Source organism: Neopsephotus bourkii, unplaced genomic scaffold (genome assembly GCF_033783945.1).
Source record: "Neopsephotus bourkii isolate Nb327-2 ecotype Australia unplaced genomic scaffold, CSIRO-AGI_Nbou_v1 NB_272, whole genome shotgun sequence".
Taxonomy (NCBI): domain Eukaryota; kingdom Metazoa; phylum Chordata; class Aves; order Psittaciformes; family Psittacidae; genus Neopsephotus; species Neopsephotus bourkii.
The window spans coordinates 10,570,843-10,592,318 of NW_026900781.1; the positions used below are offsets into that span (position 1 = coordinate 10,570,843).

Below are 21,476 nucleotides of genomic sequence, written 5' to 3' on the forward strand. Positions count from 1 at the left end.
CAGTCAAATGGACACACTGAACAGGAGTTACAGGGCATTTACGATGGAGAAACGTTCTAAACCATGCTTAATCCTGCTCTGAGTAACCTCTATAGTATTTTTTTTTTTAACCTCATTAATGCTCAGATTGCTTCAATTACCCTAAATAAGTAATACAGGAAACCTACTCTAAGCTGAGAGGCACAGAAAATACAAGAACTGACAATACTCTTAGTATTTTTAAGCCAATTTCCCACCCAAATACAGCTCTGAAGTGAATGTGTGACTTCCATCAATTGATTTCAGGTGAGACCTCCTACATGGTTTATATAATGTGAGTTTCTGAAAGTCCTATTCGTTCATCTTTTTGAAACACCTTTATTCTACAAAGTATGTAGGCTATGACTCTTGGAAACCAATTAAACCTGTAATATTTCCAGATTCTCTTAGATGCTCAAAGTAGTTCAAATAAACTTCATCCCACACAAGTATAAACAAATGAATCACATTATGTAAATATCTTGACCAGACAGCCACTCTTCACTTAAAAAAAAAAAACGCATACACAAAAAAACCTCCAAAACAAAAATAACAAACAAAAAACCACACACAAACACACACTCCCCCTCTTCCCTCCCCAAACCAACCAAAAAACTCACAAAAATTAAGGCTTTCCTCTTCCAGAATTATTCTGACTGTTGGAGCAGGACAGTCAACATTACATCATAAATCAGAAACCTGTTTTTAAAATCTCATCTTTTTCACATGGAAAAAGGAGGATTATCACCTTTCATCCACTACAAAGCACATGTTTTTATTTCTGAAAAAGTCTCAAGGTACTAAATCTTAGGAGCATGTTGCTCAGATAACCAAATTTTACTGCAAGTCATTCTTAGAGGCTTTATGTCTGTGTATTAAAATACCTTCCTTTCTCAACTATATACAGAAATAAAACAACTAAAGAGTAGATTTACAAATGAGGGAAATGAAACCTACCTACAATAAAAATGTAACCCCCTCTAAACTGTTAGTAAATAAACTCCTTTTCTATAAAACATTTTTGGTGTACTTTGTATCACTCAATGGTGACTGCATAGCATAAAAATTTTACTGACATCACCTTAAGATTACCACTTGTGACTTGCAAGCAACAACAGTTCTTATACAAACCACTATAGAACTGATGGTAACTTTTATACCTGATGACATTAAGCCATCACTATTCTGCTGACTAAAATCTTAACTGTCTTCTTTCCATTGATTATACAATCCATAAAAGCACACTGACACTTGGGGATACTTGAATTAGAATTTAACACTGAACTCACTTGCATATACAATGGTGGGGCATTTCTTCACAGGCCATACAGGGTCTCAAAACTTCCTGAATTTCCATTTGGTAATCAGCTATTCCCTTCCTCCCCTGGCAAGTCTGTCATGGCATGAACCTAGACCCTCCTTGATTTTTCACTCTTCCTCTAAATCATAAACTCACTCAGTTCAGCTCAGCATCTCAGTGCACAAGGCCCTTGCATGAGCTTCCAGAGGGTACCAACACAGGGTAAAAATTACGTACTTGCAACACATTAGGCTTGAGCAGTACAACTTGCAAACTTAGTGAAACCCCAGAAAACTTAAGACTTGCCCCAAAGTCTTGTCATCTCAGAGACTTTCAACTGTATTTTAATTACTGGACTGTGAATTAGACTCATGCGTGATACCACTGGAATTTGAGCACAAGCACAAACTTGAAACTAGCCAAGTGCTGACTGATCCACCACACTTATCGAACTCTGGTCTGTAACTGCTTAAGCATGTGGAAATTAACTCAGTGGAAATCAACATCCTCAAATGCCATGTTGCACAACTTAAAACATGATAAGGCTGCAAAGCAAGAACCGTATGTCAATAGCAAATGGGGTCTAGGGAACAATCCACTGAATTTAACCTAAAATAGCTTTTATTACCATTTTAATTATATCTGAAACCCTTCGCTTCCTCTGCACATTAGAATGACAGCAACTTGTAAAATAATTGTCCATGCTTGAAGGACCTAAAATAGGGTTTGCAGAAAATGGGAAAAGCTGTTTGCTTTTCAAATACCAATCCATGACTACAGACTGCCTAAACATAAGCATGCAATATACATGCTGTTTTAACAAATACTATTGGATACTGCTATTAAATTGATTTAAAGGTTACAGGGCTCCTGCAGCAAAACTCTAATACCACAGATTTTGCCTCTTCAAATATGTTAATTTTAGTTGCATGTTAAATTCACTAAAACACAGATATCAGATTTCTTCTGTTAGCAACATAAGTCCGCAGTTATCTCTTAAAAACCACTTTATTATGTGAGCTGTCAGGACTCACATTAGCTATTACAAATTATATTAACCTTTCAGATACTGAACATTCTGAGGTAGATTTATAGAGTCATATGTTTATACTTCATTCCCTTATTCTTTATTTGCCCCTATGCATCCTAGGCCTAATTCATTGTCAGATAAGGCAGCAGAACACAGTTGAAGGCAATCACATTGCAATAATCATGTCAACCATTTGGTTCAGTCACTACCAATTCCTCCTGACACCAGGATCATCTTGGGGTTTGACTGCTTGCAACGTGTCCCAGGAAACAGATCTATTCATTGGTGTGAATTTCACACGGTGTGAAGCCCGAGGCAGCCTGCATTTTGTTCTGATATAACAGGAAGAAACAGAAATCCTGCAGCCTTTTTCCTGCCACATGTCAAGGCAAACTGGGGTATGATCCCCAGGCCTGAATGGAGAGACCTGCTGGCCCATGCATCACAGACCCAGACAATATAAAGGTGTGGCCTTACCTTACAACAACAGACATGGAAGAATTTATATAAAAATTTGGCTGAGGCATGTTAAGAAATTCATGTTCCTTCTTCACTAAGAGCAAATTATTATTATTATTATTGTTATTATTGTAATTATTAAGGAAGTCTAGATCAAAGACTGGGTTAAGGCTTGAACTATAATTTAAGCTCTGCATGTACATACAGAGTCATCATCTTGTGCAACGCACACCCAAACAGAAAGGAGCAAGACAAAGAAACAGGTATTTCATGGCAAGTTTCTTCATACTTTTTCTTCTGTCAAAACAAGTAATATTAAAAAAATAATTAAAAATTATGAACTGAATTCTTAAATCCACCACCCAAGCAAAGTCAGATAAAGAACAAAGCTGAGAGAAACTAACTTTCTGCACAGTAAAAAAAGCACCTGTTAACATCTGGGAATAGTTCATTATTGTAATAAACCATAGATCAGAATAACTCTCTACAAAACATGGAAGATATCATAAACAGCTTATCATAATGGGCTTGTCAGACCAAAACCACCTGCACTTTTACCTCTCAAGATGATAAGCATTAATTATAGGAACTAGAAGACCATGACATCTAGAAACAATCTGCTCCATTCAGTAAAGATACTGTCTTTGTTTAGCCAATTCCACTAGTTTTAAATGTGGAATACGTTTTGGGGGAAAAGTGTATAATGCTAGGTTTCTGTATTTTTAATTGAATTCAAATTTCCACGAAGATGCAACTGTACATGTCCCAAATCAAAATTAATCATTAGGTTGGTAAGCAGGAAATGTACCAATGATTATTTTATAAATTAAGAATATGTAAATATTAAGAAATAAGCTATATTTATGTTAGGTTGTATAATCACATAGAAATGCGAAATCAATGCTTACTTTAGCATAAAGGACTAACACTATTTACCGAACAATTTATTACACTTTTGCCAGCTGGCAAGAACAAAGCATTTTCAAGGAAAATAACATAAAATGCAGAAAAGCTTCCCAACTCCTTTAAAAAAATCAATTTTTAGCCATGATTTAAATCAATTCAGCTTGACTGATCTCCTGGTTTGCTCCCACCAGTCTGCAAGTTTCCCATTCCATGACCAGAATGAATGTTGCTAAGTTTGATACTGATGGATAGTAGGGAGCTGCTCACTCACATAAATGATTTCTTGTGCGCATCAAAGGAAGGCTTTTACAAGTGCCTTCCTTAACAACCTCCTCATGATGCTCTCAGGAAAACTGATTATTCTCTAAAGATGGTAGTCTGGAATAGAGTTCCCACTCTCAATTAACCTGCACTGGTTCCAGCTAATGAAGTGGAAGGGAGGAAAAAAAATTAAAAAGATATATTACACTACTCTTAGCTTACAACCTTATTTATATTCAGTACAAATTTAACCTGCTTCCAACTGTAAGGTGAAAATTTAACTAACGTATAGTACAGTTAAATTCAGTGGAAGGATTATTTGAAGTATCTAAATTAAAAGTGTCTTTACAAAAATAACAAGCAAGGTATATAAAGAAAAGTAAAATGCAATCTAAGGATCTTCTCTAGATAACGTTAGCTGAAAAAAAGAGATTGGAGAAAACATATCAGTCCTATCTTCAAGAAAGTCGAGAAGCAGGATCTGGGGAATTACAGGCCAGTCAACCTTACCTCAATCCCTGGGAAGATGGTGGAGCAATTAATCCTGGAAATAACTTCCAAAATATGTGAAAGTGATTAGGAGCCATCAGCATGGATTTATGATGGGGAAATCACATCTGATCCACCTGTCAGCCTTCTACAAAGATATTATTGGCTTGTTGGATGAGTCGAGAAAAATGAATGTCTTCACCTTGATGTTAATAAGGCTTCTGACATTGTCTCCCATAATATCTTCATAAACAAACTGACAAAGTACAGACTAGAAAGTAGGCAGTGAGATGGGACTGAAAACTGGCTGAACTGCCAGGCTCAAAAGACTGTTACCAGCTGCAAAATGTCTAACTGGAGACTGGTCACTAGGAGTGTGTACCAGGGGTCAATAAGGGTTCTAATACTGTTGAACACCTCCATGCCCTAGACAATGGGATAGAGTGCATCTTCAGCAAATTCAGAGATAACAAAAAACTGGGAAGAGTCACTGGTAAACCAGATTAATATGCTGCCATTCAGAGAGACCATGACAGATGGGAATAAATGGGCTGACAGGAATGGCATCAAGTTCAAAAAGAGAAGCAGAATCCTCCTCCTGGGGAGGAACAACTCCATGCACTGGTATATACTGGGGCCTGATGAGCAACAAAGCAGTTTTGCAGAAAAGGACTGGACAATCCAGATGCATAATAAGTTGACCATGAGACAGTCACATGTAACAAATGCCAACATCATGGACTGCTGGAAGACCACTGCCAGCAGGTCAAGGGAGGTGGTCCTTCCCCTCTGTTCAGTACTAGGAAGACCACACCTGGAGTGCTCTGTCCAGCCCTGGGCTTCTCAGTAAAGCCCAGGGAAGCCACAAAGATGATAAAGGGATTGTGCTATCACTCCGAAAATATGGGAATAATGATGCAATAATCAGGTTTCAATCTCTTTTGATTGCCACTATTTGCTCTAATGCATGGTTAACATTAAGCCTGTGAAACAACAGCATGTTTTATATACTCCACAAAAAGCAAAGCAGCGTGCCTCCACCAGCCAAAAGCGATTAAAGACACAATGACATATGCGTTTATGCTGCAGAACTTTTAAAATATTCTGGGATTTTCCAGGTGAAGGATGACTACTGACAACTTCTGTCCTTCAGTATTTTTACATATAATCTAAGAGTTTTGTTTTCAAAGAAAACAGAAAAGGAATAAAGAAACCCAACACCCAAACAAACAGTAACACGCTGTCTTCCATTCTTACATATGACAAGCTAAAAATACTCTTGCAATAGCACTCCATTTCTTCTAGCAGTTATGTGGGGTGTGATGGGTTGCTGAATTTTTCCAGTCACAAAGGAGAATGTTGTCATTTCTTTAAGGACTGTGTTCACTCTTTTTCACCAGAGAGCAAAGGCAGTGGCTCTTGGATGTGCTAAGAAAAGGAAACTATGGAGCTCTGAAATAGCACCCTGCCACTGAGAAACACAAGCATGCGAAAAAGAAAGAAAAAGAAAGGAAAGCCAAGTCAAAACTTACATAATTTCCACCAGAGACGGGTTCCCTATAAATACGCTGTATGCTCTTAACTCCTTACAAAATAACAGATGACAGTACCCATGCAATGTTTTAAGAAAAGGATAACAGACCATTTTCTTCATGACTGTATTTGATCTCTTCATCTAAGTGTTTAAATCTACACTGGCTCAAACACCACCTACAATTATGCCAACACTTTGTCAAAAATAACTTTATGCATATATATATGTATATAAAAAATAATCAAACACACCACATATCTGTCCTAACTCACAGTCAGGAGAAACTCCCCATGCTGGTATCCCCCATCACCATCTAGAGGGTGTTAGCAGACAGTGCAGTGTGTTGCAAACAGGAAGGGATGGAGACGACACTATCTGAAAAGGAAAGTCTTCACTTATTCCTCTCAGAAGTCCTGCAGCATATAAAACATTTTCTGGTTTACCTTCTTTCTTATCCACTCCATCTCCCCTTTACACATTTTCAATGCCCTATTTAACAGTGGTTTTCATATTCTCTTCCCCCAGAGCATTTTGCCAATATTAAAAAAGTATTAAGTTTTACACTGTTCTCTTGTATCACCATTACTTTTCGACCTTTTAATCTGCGGTATGGTCCATATTCTAGTTTCTTCTCTCTCAATGCAAAAAACTCATACACAGCAAACACTCCTACATAACAACATCCTTCTACTCCTTATAAACACCTTCTCTGTCCATGGCTTTTCATTATTTATTTACAATAATGATTTCCTGCTCCTCTAATCATCCTCTATTCTCTACTTTCTCACCTATAAGTCACTGTGTGATCTGACACCAATCCAGAAAAGCATTTATATTTTCAATGTCTTCATAGTACTTTAAACTAAACATCTCCCTTACTGCTTCAGAAGATCAGAGCAGAACTCTCAGCATCCTGAAGAACCAAAGTTTTCCTTCTAATAGCTAAATAGGAGATTTTTTTCCCCCACTTGAGGCACCTGCTTTTAGGCATTGCTTGGAGAAGCTTCTCACACACACTGAACATTTAACTGAGAAAAAAAGAAAAAGAAAATTAAATACCAGAACAAAACCACAAGGCTTTTCTTGCCCCATTGCCCCATAATAATCAAAGATTTAATCTGTTTCTTTGACCTCAGAATAACCTGTAATGCATGCCACATACACAATAAACCAAAATGAGTTTCATTTTGATACATCAGTTTTCCAGTGCCATGATAGTTACCTCTATTTACTGCAGTAGCCTTTGTGCAGATACTGGTTAATTATTGGTCTTCCATTTATTTAGGAGTCTACCAAAATCCACAAATAACTCGTAATTTTATTCCCAAAGCATTAAGAAGACAGAATGATCTTCCTGCTTAAATACTTCCCATATCTAATGAGGAGGTTACCATTTCTTCACCTCATACAAGGCAGGAACAATAGCTGTAACGCTTTAACCCTTCAGGTTAATTGAAAATCTTACAAGCCTTTATCTACACACCATAAATCTTAACAGAAGTGTCTTCCATCATAATTCACAGGTTTAAGTAGCTATGCACATGACCCCTAAACTCATACTGATTACTTCAAAGAGTCTATAAAGTTTTAGAAGGGACAGTGATAACACACTGGCATAAAATGTAATAATTGTAGAGATAAAAAGAGAAACTAAAAAAATCTGCTGATTTTTTGGTTGTTGATTTGTTTCTTAACATTTGGGGAGGGAGGGGTACTTCTTTGTGATACTTGGAGGACAAAAAATCCACATTTTCTTCACTGGATTTTATTTTTCTTGTCACCCCTGTTAGAAGACAGGCATGTAAAAGTAAGTTTGTCTTTTCCTGGGTTTTGAGACTATTTTAGTGATGCACAGATAGGAAAACCATTGAGCTCTAAAGGCCCTCCTCCCAACTGAAAAAATAAAAATAAAAATAAAACAAAGTAGAGGTCTCCATCCATGCCTGTCCTTCCATTACCACATTTTTATAGAGCATCTCATATCACTTGACGTTCTACTTCATGTCTCCAGCTCCTGAAAGGGGGGGATGAGAGCAGAAACTGAGCTGTCTTTTTATAAGCATACTTTCCTTATGACAGAAGCTTAGGAATTTGAATGTGTAATTTTCCAGGCCCAGGACAATGAATGTGGCTGGCAACTGCAACCACCAACATAAAGATTTTGTTTCAGATGCATAGAAAAATAATTAGTTTTACCACACATGAATTAAAGAGCAAGCTCTGGCAACAGGAAGCACAATTAAATTCTGCTTACATGTCTTGCAAATGTAATACATAAAATTTTGGTTTGAATATACAAGAACACTGTCATTCCTTTCAACATCTCTGAGGAAAGAAGAAATGGTGAGAAAAGCCCAAGACACACGTGCTGTGTAAAGGAACACGTGAAAAAGGAAAAACACTAGTTTGGGTAAAGTTGGGGAAGGGAACAGGGTTGAAACAGAATTGTTCTTCAGTCTATCAATAGGCCTTGACTTGAGATAGATCCTATCCAGGGGCTGGTAACAAATTTGCTGTAGTGGATAATCATTCATGCCAATACCGTTCACATACGTGTGCATACACATGCACATGCACAGATTATGTGTGTGTATTTAATTATAAGCTCTGGCTTGTAAACAAGCATAAATGTTTTTCTCTAGTTGACTGAGGAATGCTACTACTCAATTTCTTTCTCTTTAAAATTACCTATGAACATATGTGATATAATTTCCATTAACTGAAGTACTTACGCTGAGACTGAACATCCCTCTGAAAGGCCCTGCCCTAGCAGCTAGCAGAAGTTACTGGAAAGAATAGATTAAATCCTTCTGATAATCCCACTCACTGTCAATCTAGATAATGTAATGCTCCTTCCCACTTTTACATCAGTAATGGTTGAACTTTGTTATTTTATATTAAAGCAGAACAAGGAAAAGAAAAACATTTATTTTAAGGACCTATAGAACTGAATGTTCATGTGCATTTCCCTCTACTTACCTCCTCAAAGGAAGGCTTTCCTTAAAGGTGAATTCCTGAGAAGGGTGACGTTTCAAAATATTTAGTAGTCACCCAAAAACAAAACAAAAAACCAAACAAACAAAAAAATCAAACAAAAACAGAGAAAGACAAGGTTTATTCAAAGATCTCCCACATTAGCATGCTATCCCCTTTCCACCATGCTGCAATTTTTCTGTAGATGATAATACCAGTATTTCAGTCTTTTATGAGAGCAAAAGACAGAACACTGACCTATGGGTCAGATGCTTCATGTAGCTGTACTGGTTTAACTGGCAGTAGGATTGAGCCCAGTTTCTTAAAAAGGCACCAAGACGAAGATCAGCAGTAAAAGAAAACCCTTTAAACACAAATAAAAGATGTCAACAGCAGCAAAGGATATCTAGAACGAACAGACACTCTCTTTCAAATCTGCCTCATTTTGAAGGGCTCATTTGCCTCAAGTGAGGGAAACAAGCAAGTTTCACCACAAAAACTGTTAAAAATTCTCACTCACAAAGCACTTTGGTTAACATACACTTTTACCACATTGTTTTATTAGTCTCTTAAAACTCTTATTTCTATGCTATTAAATAAATGAGTGTAGGAATGCCTCAATGCTGTTAGCTACACGTCACCCTTGATTCAAGAAAATAATTCATTATATATGCCTTGCACTAGATATTGGGCCATTAGTACTGTGATTTAAAATGGAAGGGACCCACCTGTTACCAGTCATTGCTTTGGTGTCTACAGTTACAATCTTCTTCCAAAAGACAGCCTATTTTACACCCACTACGCAGATTTTTTTTACAGGTTCAAGTTGGAATAGAAAATGAATTATGAGAAATTAAATAGGAGAAACACACATGGTCCTCAGCTGTCACATTCATTTAAAGGGCTTTCCACATTAAAATCTCATTGTATTTTACGAATCCATTCTGCGACTGAGTACCACCTTATTTCAGAGGTTAGTGGAAAGCCACAGAAAGCGACTCCAAATCTTTCCGTATGAGCAGTACACTCTGAACTTGAGATGGGGACTTAAACTACTGAAATAGAAACAATATGGACCTCAGTGACAAAAACATATTTAGGTTCTCCCTCAAGCAGTTCTGCCTAACACATTTGGAATACATATCAGTGCTCAGTGGTCCAGATCATCACGTTAAAACCCAGATACCCAGGCTGTCTCTCTTTTGTATGGAAATGTTCCCCCCCAAAAAATGTTCTTATTTTCTGTATGGACATTTTGGAGTGGATGGCTGGGCAGAAATCAGAGGCCAAAAGAAATGCAACTACGTTGACATTGTTCTGTACCACAAATGTCAAACTACTATCATCACTTCAGTCTGTTTACTGTAAAGTTCATTATTACAGTAATGCAAAGTCACCAAACAGATTAATTGTATGGAGAGAAAAAAAACAAAAACAAACAAACCATGAGTTTTGAACTAAGCGTTCAAAGCCATAGATAAAATATGTCATTCACCAGAGGCAGACTGGCATGCAAAAAAGTTGAAACAGCACAGTAAGAACTCTGTAAAAATGTAAATATATGTAAATATCAATAAATTTCACTCTTAATTACCCAGTAGGTTTATCACTGCAAATTACATCAGCTCTCAGTGGTCTCAAGCCATTGCTGGCTGAACTGATTACAATAATCTATTATAAGTATAAATCCCAGAATAGATACTACACTATCACTTAGAAAAATACACTATATAACCTCACATCAACAACACAAAGAAGCTGATCTGCAGAACTTGACTCTTTACTTCCTCAAATCTATCATCTGTCATTTATCTGTCCTTTCTGCATCACTGACAACAGCTATTTATTAAAACAACAGCAGACATAAGGATAGGTAATGAAAAAACAATGCAGTAACCATAATGAGGATAATGGGGTGCTCTGACATTTCCTTAAATAGATGGCTGGTGACAAGAGAAAATCTTTCAACAGCTACATATAACAAAATATATTACAGGGTAGGGGAAATCATACGCCTTCTTCTAGGGTTGCCTATATCAGTTTTAATTATATATTGGAGAATAAAGTTTACAACCAAAAATGGAAACCTGGGAACAAGGTCCAATAGCTTAGTACTGGCTCTCCTAAAGGATAGGGAAGCTGAGATCTCCCTGACATTGGTTTACAAGTACTGCTTATAAGTTCGTCTCCATGGCTCCCACCAGACCAGTGCTGCACACACCACACCACAGCTCCTCACTCCACAAGAAGGTCCACTGATTTCAACAGGATCTGCAAAGGAGTAAGGCTGGACTCAACAGAAAGAGGGTGGAAGACATTGGCTTTCCAACAAATACTGAATACGTGTTTAAAAAAAGACTGCAGAGTATTCATAGTCTGCATATACCCCATTACCCTCCAGGGTCTCTCAAGGGGAAAGGTGAAGGGAACTCCCACTCTCCCCCCATACCAAAATAGCTTTGCCCTTCAAAGCAAAGGGCAAAAGAAGGACATGAGTTTGCAAGGATGAAGGAAAGAATATTAGGAAAGCAGGAAATAGAGCTGTGAATAAGTGGCCTGGCCCTTCAGCCAGAAAGGTTGTCTGGTCTGGCATCAAGTACATGCCTTTTGTTATTCCATTCTCAAATCTCACCAGGTGATAAATTTTAAATGCAGGAAAAATGCATATATTCAAAAGACTTGCTAAGAAAGTGAAGCACATTTATCATAATGAAAATATTCATCTGAGGAGGCTTCAAGCTGAACAGCAAGCAAGCAGGGAAAATAAACTATGGGCCTACTTCAGAGATACATGTTTATGATACGTATGGGTTAGTCCTACACAGTTGGCTCTAACCGCAGTCTAGACAGTCTCATACACTCACAACAAAAGTTTTTCTATTTTAGAAGCATGTTCCCCTTCTCATCTCTTCAAAGAAGAAACAAATTCTTAATTAAACTCTTAAAAATATATTTTTATATCCATAAAGCTTGTGCTTTAATCATTTGTGTGACAAATTTCTATTGTGCTCTGTTGTGATGAGAACAAATGCAACAGAGGATGGATTCTCAATTGCTCCTCATTCTTTCAATATTTTGACAGGGAAAAAGTAAGAGAACTGCTATATAAATAATGAAAAGTGGTAGAAGAGACCACTAAGGACAAGCATAATAAAGCGTTGCATGAAAATCTTCATAAGGAGAGGCAGAGAAAATAAAACTTGCAGGCTGGCTACAGAGAAGGTGACAAAAAAAGACATCCTTGAGCCCAACAGCCAAGACTTTACATCGATCCCTATTGGACATCCCTTGGTGACTTTAGAATACGAAACAACCAAAAAACAGAAGCAAAAAAAACCCCAAAATCCAGCAGATGGCTCTAAATGAGGAGAGCAGAGACAGGTGACTAACTAGTCTGAGAGAAATAAAAATAAAATGGGAGCAGTGCCACAGTGTTATCATTTCTGTAGAGCCACCTGGAGAGGTAGCAGGCTTATCTATGAATGCCAAAAATGAGTAGTGCCCATCTGCTAACCCTAATAAATATCCCTTACTAGAAAAAATATAAAAGACTACAATTCCCTCAGCAAACCTGTTTGTTTAAAATATTTGAGTATTACATGGCTCAACAACTACTTGTCGTGAACACAATAATGCTTTAAGATGCCCCTTGGAAGTATGTGGCAAATCAGTAGCTGTAAGAATTCACAATAACAGAAAGCTCCAACAATTTCCTTTTAAATAAGCAAATGCTCTGTAATTATTACTGTCTTCTTTCGAAATATGTTTCTGGCCAACTGAATGGACTGATGGCAAAACCTTAAATGAGAGGAACAGTCCAAAGTTTGCACTCCTCTGGAGGCAACAGCAGCAGAAGGTATATCTTCATTCAGAAAGAAGTATAAGAATCATGGTAAAAGCTCAGTTTACACCCTCTGCTGGCTTCTCCAAATGGCAACAAGTACCATCCTGCTGATACTAAAAGTGGACTGAGAAAAGAAGTTGGAACGCTCAGATTACCCAGAGTACCACTACGAGGCAGAGGAGAAGACTAAAGCATACAGGTTGGTTTGCTTTTGTGAGTCTGAAAGCCCCTTTAGCTCTAACCTATATCAGCTCCAACTGGTTTTGCAATGAATGAAGAAATAAGTTTCAAAGAGAAATTCAAATTTGCTAAGACTAAGATATTTCCAAGTTGACCTTTTGAATCAGAGGTACATTTATTTTTCATAAGTGACATGTACAGCTGAAAAAAAAACAAACCTGTTCTGTTTAACATCATCAACTCTACCACCTCAACAAAAGCAATTCAATCACATAAGCAATCACATAATTAAGGGGGCCTACAGGGATGCTGGGGAGGGACTCTTCATTAGGGACTGTACTGATAGGACAAGGGGTAATGGGTTCAAACTTAAACAGGGGAAGTTTAGATTGGATATAAGGAGGAAATTCTTTCCTATTAGGGTGGTGAGGCACTGGAATGAGTTGCCCAGGGAGGTTGTGAATGCTCCATCCCTGGCGGTGTTCAAGGCCAGGCTGGATGAGGCCTTGGGTGATATGGTTTAGTGTGAGGTGTCCCTGCCCATGGCAGGGGGGTTGGAACTTGATGATCTTAAGGTCCTTTCCAACCCTAACTAGTCTATGATTCTATGATTATATAAATCTGTCCGTATTCACACAAACTTATCCAGAACAGGACAGGCTTTTATGCATTCACCACCATCTTTGCAAGTACAAAGTTATCATACTACTTGCACATAAATGTTTCATGCTAGATTTCACTTTTTATATGGCAAGAATTAAACTTAAAATATGCTTATATAAACCTGTATGAAGAGAAAGGAGAACACAACAAAAAGCACTTTTGAGGAGATACAAATCACAAAATGTGGGCAAGCCTGTATCCACACAGGCCAAAGTTTCTCCTTATTTCCTGTAACGGATATTTAGAACCTCCCAAACAGCAGTTTTAAGAACTGTCCATACCAAAATGAAGTAAATAGATTCTACACTACCGGCAACACAGAAAAGCTATGCACTACTGAAAGCTTATTTCTCTGTTCAACATGATATTCAGGAAATCCATTTTTTTCAAAAGTTGTTATTTTGATTGCATAAATTCCTTTAAAATTGGTTGCCTTCAAAAGTTTGTATCTCAACAAAAGCTACAAGAAGTGTTATCAACTGTTCCTGGGACTTCAGTGAGACACTTGGTTCCTAAAGTTTCAAGCACCTTTACCAAGTAGCATTTGCAAAACTTAGTTCTTGACTGTAGCCATGCACATTATTCCCAGTGGTTTGTATTCCCTGCATTAGCATGAACCAACAGTCAAGTAATAAAAAACAACTAGCATGATTTTGTTCAGTCATGAACTTGCTCACACTTTTTGAAGTAATGTGAGTTAAGAGTGAGAACTCTCAGGTACAATGCCAAACAAAAGACTGTTTAAATTCAAATGAACAAAGCTTTACACCAAAGCAAATCAACTCCAGAGGCTGGGTTACAGGATTTAAACTATAGCACTATTCACATGACAACCCTTTATTAGTCCAACAAAACCAGCTGGGACTTTTTAAAATAAATATTTTTATGAAGCAGTTGAAGCAAAGGCTACATCACTGACAACTTGAATGCAGAACAGATGTCCTTAATTTTTAACTTCTATTCTAAAAATGCATCAGGAGAAAATCTAAAGTTCCTATAATGTTAATCACCCAGTGTTAGCAAAATATTCCCTGTATTTCCTCCTTTAGTTTACTGCATCTTATTTTTAAAGCATCTATGTTTCAATATGGTATGAGTAACGTACATTGCTGTGGCACACAGATCTTGCCCATGACACAAGAATGAACAGAGGCAGCTAGTGATCACAGCCATGTAATTTTTAAAAGGCCTCGAAGCGCATTTTAAAAGGCATTGTTAAAGTCTTCTCATACCTCTGAGAGCCACACTGGAATAACAAATTAAACGCATGAAATCTTTGCTGAGGATAGCACCAGGTTATTTCAGCTCACAATCTACCACAGGAACATCAGAGTCTTTCTAGGACAACAGTCCTAGTGCTGGCAAAGTCCAGCCAGCCTACTATCAAGACAGATGAACTGTGTTTTCTGTCCTCCTATAGCAGGAAACAACTTGTGTCATATAAACCAGGGGGAGAGCATAGGGAGGGTGTGCATGTTTTTTAGGCTGATCTGTGTATAAATCCAACTATTTGGCCTTACTGTAGTGTGCTTGGGGGAGTTTTGTTTAAATAATTTTTCCTGGCTGGCTTGGAAAATGAGGAAACATCTAAAAGCAAAGCAAACAAACAAGCAAGACAAACCAGATGCTCCTTCTGGTGCACAACAGATAAAAGTTTTCAGCTACCCAGACATCCTTAATTATTTTCAGCACGTAAGTAATCTGGATAAAGTTGCTCACTGTAGTAAAGGTTTTGCATTCCTCTGCTGAGTTAATCTCATCTTGGAGCACTTGACATTTCATTGAGAAAATAGAGCTCTTTTTTTCTTGCAATCAAAAGAGAGTAAAGGTATGAACTGAATCTAACTATCTTTTTTCTATAGTACCTAGAGAAGCCAAGAAAGGGAGTTTTAGGGGATTTTATGTTATTGCTACTAAGCAATAGCAGAGAGCCATCTTAGACACATCAGTCTGACACTGGAGCCTTTATCCCCAAGTACTCAAGAATCAGCTTTTTAAATTGTTCATATTATTTATTACCTTATATAAGAAGAAATGATGATGATGATGGTGATGAATAGAAGACAAAAAGATTACCTGAATTACATAGCAGTCATCAGTGGCTTTGTGTGCATTTATTCCCCAAGGTGCAGTTTATTTGTATCTAGGATTTTAGTTCAGGATCAACAGAGAACCTTCAAGAATTACCATAAACAGTTTTCTACAGAAAGAATGCTTTACATTTTCCTCTGTTTATGCTCTGGCTTCAATGAGGGTAAAAGCTAGAGAGCCCAGTTCCAAATGCAAATCACAGGTTATATATATCAAAAGGTGCTGGACAGGCCATCAGAAGGGAACCTCTATTAGCAGCCATCAGTAGGAAATATAACCATGGTTCCTATGAATTTTGTACTCACATCTGGATATTATATAAAGATCTCATCACACCAGCGATGCTCTGAATGGGTACAGTTTGACAGCAGCAAATCTTGGGTACTTTGTGATATTACATTTTAAGAGTGATGTATAATAAACAGCGTTTCATGATGTAAATATATGACCTAATATACGCTTGGCAGACCAGTATCTTGAAAGACAGCCTCTAAAAATACTACTAGCTTGTCATCTTATTTTTTATAGAGCACCTCGTATTTCAAGCAATGGAAAGCAACTCAATTTGAAATCACTGGCATTCTTTTCTAAATCAAATTACTCTGAGTATTTCCAGTAACAGAATAAGGTCATGTAAATCCAGGTTCTGGCTTGACCATGAACACCTGAGGCATGATCTCCAAAAAACAGGCTGCTTGGCTGCAATAAGGGGGGGAGGGGTGTTTCTGCGTGTATGCACAGGTAGAATGTGGAATAGGAACTGGAAAAGTACAACCTCCTTTGACAAACCACTTCATGTTGCATAGAGGATTTTCCCCATATACTCTGGCACTCAAGCAAACAAATTGGCATCAGATAGCCCACTGTACTAATTGTTCAAGAGCACACTGGGTTATTGCCTGCTCAAAAAAAACTTTAATTGAAACAATAGGAAAGGGATACAGAAAACAGAGCAAGAGTTGCATTCCACCACCATGTTTGGGAATTGAAGAATTTATCCTGGAATGGGAAAAATTTATAGTTCAATTCTAAAACCAGATAATTTGGTACTGCTATGACTGAGTACCACAAAGGAGCAGTTTTCTCAGTACAAGTGAAAGATTAGAGAAATGGAGTTTAAACACCCTTCCAAAACTACACAGCGAAACAAACGAGCAGTGAAAGGAAAGAGTTTGTGTGGAACCTTACTTTCGGGATACATGAGCCTTATCTTTGGGTTCAGTCATTCCAACTTAGCCCACTTCAGAAAAAAGTCTGAGCTCCAGGATAACATGATCCAGGTATAAAGAGCCCAATTATTTTGCAAATGGAATTCTCCTCCACATCCCAGTTGCTCACAACATGCACACCTTTACTTAAAATCTCAGCTCTATGTCCTCCACAGAATTCATGCATCAGTTATGGTGAAGGTCTATCTCCCACTTTCTAACTTCTCATGATGCACACAGTCTCCTGAGGAGCAAAACTGGAGGACAGCAAAGGATAGCAAAGCCTAATGACAGCAAGAGATGGACAGTCACAGAGCTGAGCTTAGGTATGACACAATTTAACATCTGCTAAAGATAACAATAATCCCAGGACCAGCCTCCTTTAGAAGCAAATACAAAACTTACTTCTGTAACTCACAGAATTACAGAACAGTAGAATAATTTTTTATTCTTTTCAAAAGAGACCACTGGAGGTGGTCTAGTCCAACACCCTGTTCAAAGCAGGTCGCTCAGGGACTTGTCTACTTTGGTTAAATGTCTTCAGGGATAGAGCTTCCACAGTCTCTCTAGGCAACATAATTATAGCTAATTTGAACTTAATGCTCTCCCCTGTGAGTTCTTCAGAGACACACACAGGATGCATTTGCTTACTAACACACAGAATCAAACCTACAGCTGAACGATCTCATACTTTCAAAAACAGAGAATAGGCAGGAGCTGTACATGTTTCCTACACTTGGAAAAGATTCAAAGGTGCACAAGCATCTCAGCAATTCACAGAAAGAGAAAACTCGTATTTATACATCCCTTTGATAGGTCTTAGAAACCCTGGTTACTATCCACCTTGTCTATGCCTGACCTGAAGTGCACAATAATCTACAAATGCCCTTACCTTTTCTTTCTGCATCTAGCTACTAACACAGCATGCTGATGGGCACTGCAACTCTATCAATAGAAGGTAACAGAATTCTCCTGCAAAGCTACTTATCAACAGCAATGAGAAAAAACAAAATAGGCTCAAAGATTTCTGCAATTCCTATAGCAAAACAAACAACCAGAATTAGAAAAAATAAAAGATCAAACATCAAAGATTAATTGATTTCTCAGATTTCTGTTTGCAAAATTATTTGTCTTAGTTTTAGATGTATATTCCAAACATCTAGAGTATTTCTACTTCAGAATTTAGTTGTGGCAAGGAGGGGTTAAAACCATGAAATAAGAACTGCTTTTATGTAAAAATAATTCATTTAAGATCTCATACATCACCAATGGAGATGTTCATTTGAGCATGAAAGTTGATACATTCATGACAAGCTATTGTACACTTTTCCAGAGGATGGCAACACACTGACAGCTTTAAAGAAGTAGACGTGTTACTGTGAGGTTTATTGTCTAAGCAGCCTTCTCCCTTTGCAGCTTACATTTCCCCCAGTTGATTATCATTTCTGTGAAATTCCAACATTTGCTAATGATCTCAAAGACTGGGAAGAATAGCGTCTTCTGTCTCAAGGCCTCTCCTATAGACACACTATTCTTTTAAAATAGTCTGAAAGACAGCAAATGCACTTTTTCATAAAGCATCCACTCTTAGCTCTTTTAAAATATTGCAAATAGGACTAATCTTTTTTCCATTCCTGTAAGATTTGTCAGCCAATGGAACATTATTCATCCTCAGGGTATGGAGTTTACAGTAAGCTTTTTTTGCAAGCAGCAGAACCAGCAAAACATTATTTCCTCTGTGTCTGGAGGCAAAGTTTGTTTGCAGATTCAGTGGTAAGGGACCAATTCATTCTGCTTTAGCTGAAGCATTAACAGAGTCTCTTTTCTTTATTAAGCCCTTTATTCTCATACACCACCTGTAACTTACTGTTTCCAGTGATCTGGACATCCCCTGTGAAATTTAACTGAAATGGAAAAATCAGGACTTACAGCTGACGTACAAATACCATCTCACAACCACCATTTCTTTAGGAATCTATGATTAAAAAATGGAATTCTAAAGAATAAATATTAAACTCTACCCAACAGCATTTTCAAGAAGTGATGGCAAAGCTAGCGCACAGCAACAGCTTAAGTGAAAGTAGCACTCTGGATCTCAGAAATGGTACAACTTTAGACTATTCTTACTGATAAACGTTGCTGCTGAAGAATACATTAGCAAACTCTCACTCTGGGGACAGACAAAATGTATGTACATCCATTTAATTTCTTTCATAACATTTATTCAGGATACTCAGGATTTTTCCTAAGATGCAACTCATTTAAGTGTGAACACTTAACATTCAGAAATCTGAAAAACAAGCTGCCACTGCATTTCACTGTAGAATGGACAGGGATTACTAGAGAGACTGCAGAGTCAAACCATATGTGCATGGAGGGGCTGTGCAACACAAACGCATGTTTCTTTGTGGGGTTCCTGAGCAGAAGACAGAGTCACTGCTTTCTGAAGGTCTGCTTTTTCAAAAGTGTTGGGAGGTATGGCAGCAATGATAATTTTTTGAAACAGACTACACAGAAGCAATGGGTTACATCAGAGCCAAAGAAGTTGATGAACAGACATATTCAAACACAAGAAGCCAAATCCCAACTGCTAATCAGTAGAGGTGAGATAACTATTCTCTAATTATATCCTTGAAAAGTCTTGTGAAATTCATTGAACAGCAGGTGTGTGACACAGCAAGAGTTTTCCTGACCTTTACAATAATACCCTGATCATTTACCTATGTTGTTTCAAGGTATATAACAAGCAAGATATTATATCTTGCTTCACAAGACATTAAACAATATTCTTCTGCTTTTATTCCCAATTGACACCAAATAAGATCACTTATACATTAATCCTGTTTCTCAGATTTGCACTTTAAAAATACAGTTCTCCTTCTAAAAGCAGGTATTACATTTTTGAGAAATAAAAGCCAAGTGAGGTATTACATTTTTGAGAAATAAAAGCCAAGTGAAAAAATCATTTGCTTACCTATGTCTCTTCTCAAATGCAAGTGCAGGAGCAGCAATATAAGTTCGTCAATCAGCAGCTAGAGACAAAAAAAACCAAACCCACAAACTACTTGGCTCACCTACTCCATTCCTTTTCTGAGGTCTGGATCACTCCCTAAAGCATACAGTGGTATTCTTGTAGTACATGTCACCCAGAATCACTGTAGATGATACACAATCACACATTAGCATGATCTAAGCATATGTCATGCTTATTTAAGAAGGTAATCTCTGCCTCAGAAGTAACATATGTTCTGTGCTATAGAACTTTTTTCTTGTAAAGCAGTAAATACCACCTAAAACAGCATCTTCCTGTTTTTTGACACAGACCTTCACTTCTTTTTCAGGTTAGTTTTCATTGACAGGTATGTAACTGATACTTTAAAGAACAGAATAATAGAACAGTTAGGGCTGGAAAGGACCTTAAGATCATCAAGTTCTACACCATAGGCAGGGACACCTTGGCTTAGACCATGCCACCCAAGGCACTGTCCAGCCTTAAACACCACCAGGGATGGTGCATTTACCACTTCTTTGGGCAGCCTGTTCCAGTGCCTCACCGCCCTCACAGTAAAGAACTTTTTCCTTATATCTAACCTGAACTTCCCTTGTTTACGTTGTGTCATGGTTTAAGCCCAGCCGGTAACTCAGAACCACATAGTCGCTCTCTCACTCTCCCCTCTTCCTCCTCCCCACTCCTGGAGGGATGGGGAGGAGAATCGAAACAATGCAACTCCCATGGGTTGAAATAAGAACAGTTCAGTAACTAAGGTATAACACAAATCACTGCTGCTGCCACCAATGATAATAATGATAAGGGAAAGAACAAGGGAAGAGAATACAACTGCTCACCACCTGCCGACCGATACCCAGCCCAACCGAGCAGTGATTTAACCCTTCCGGGTAACTGACCCCTGTTTATATAGTGGGTGTGATGTGCTGTGTTATTGAATACCTCTTTGGTCAGTTTGGGTCAGGTGTCCTGTCTCTGCTTCCTCTCAGCTTCCCCTCCTCCCTGGCAGAGCATGACACTCAGAAAGTCCTTGGTCAGAGTAAACACGACTTAGCAACAACTAAAAACACTGGTCTTACCAGTGCTGTTCCCAGGCTGAAAGTCAAAACCACAGCACTGCACCAGCTACTAAGAAGGAGAAAAATGACTGCTACTGCTGAACTCAGGACAAGTTGGAACCTATTACATCTCATCCTATCGCTACAGTCCCTGATTAAGAGCCATTCTCCAGCATCCTTGTAGGCCCCCTCCAGATACTGGAAGGCTGCTACATGAATCCCTATTTATTGTGCTAAAAATTGAATGCAAACTATCAAAAGTATAAGCAAACACAAGTGATAGATTTATGGCTAGTTACACAACTGCTAAATCGAGACAGGCTTATAAGCTAAAGCTTCACTTTCTATCTTGGTATCTATACCTATTATTTCTATATATGCTACTAACACGCAAGAAACCTGGTAGCTTTCACAAACTCATAGACTCTAAATCATTCCAACTCTCAATAGGATCT

The 21,476-nt window shown here is 37.9% G+C and overlaps 1 protein-coding gene across 7 annotated transcripts in view; it reads right to left on the minus strand.

Annotated features, from left to right (window-relative positions):
- FARS2 (phenylalanyl-tRNA synthetase 2, mitochondrial) overlaps window positions 1-21,476 on the minus strand; it is a 244,160-nt gene that overhangs the window by 205,790 nt on the left and 16,894 nt on the right. Inside the window, exon 3 of one of the 7 annotated variants that reach the window (XM_061346570.1) lies at window positions 19,931-19,988. The exons of the other annotated variants lie outside the window; for them this stretch is intronic. The gene's annotated coding sequence lies outside the window, so the exon portion shown is untranslated. The remainder of the gene's footprint in view (window positions 1-19,930; window positions 19,989-21,476) is intronic. 7 annotated transcript variants of the gene reach the window in all.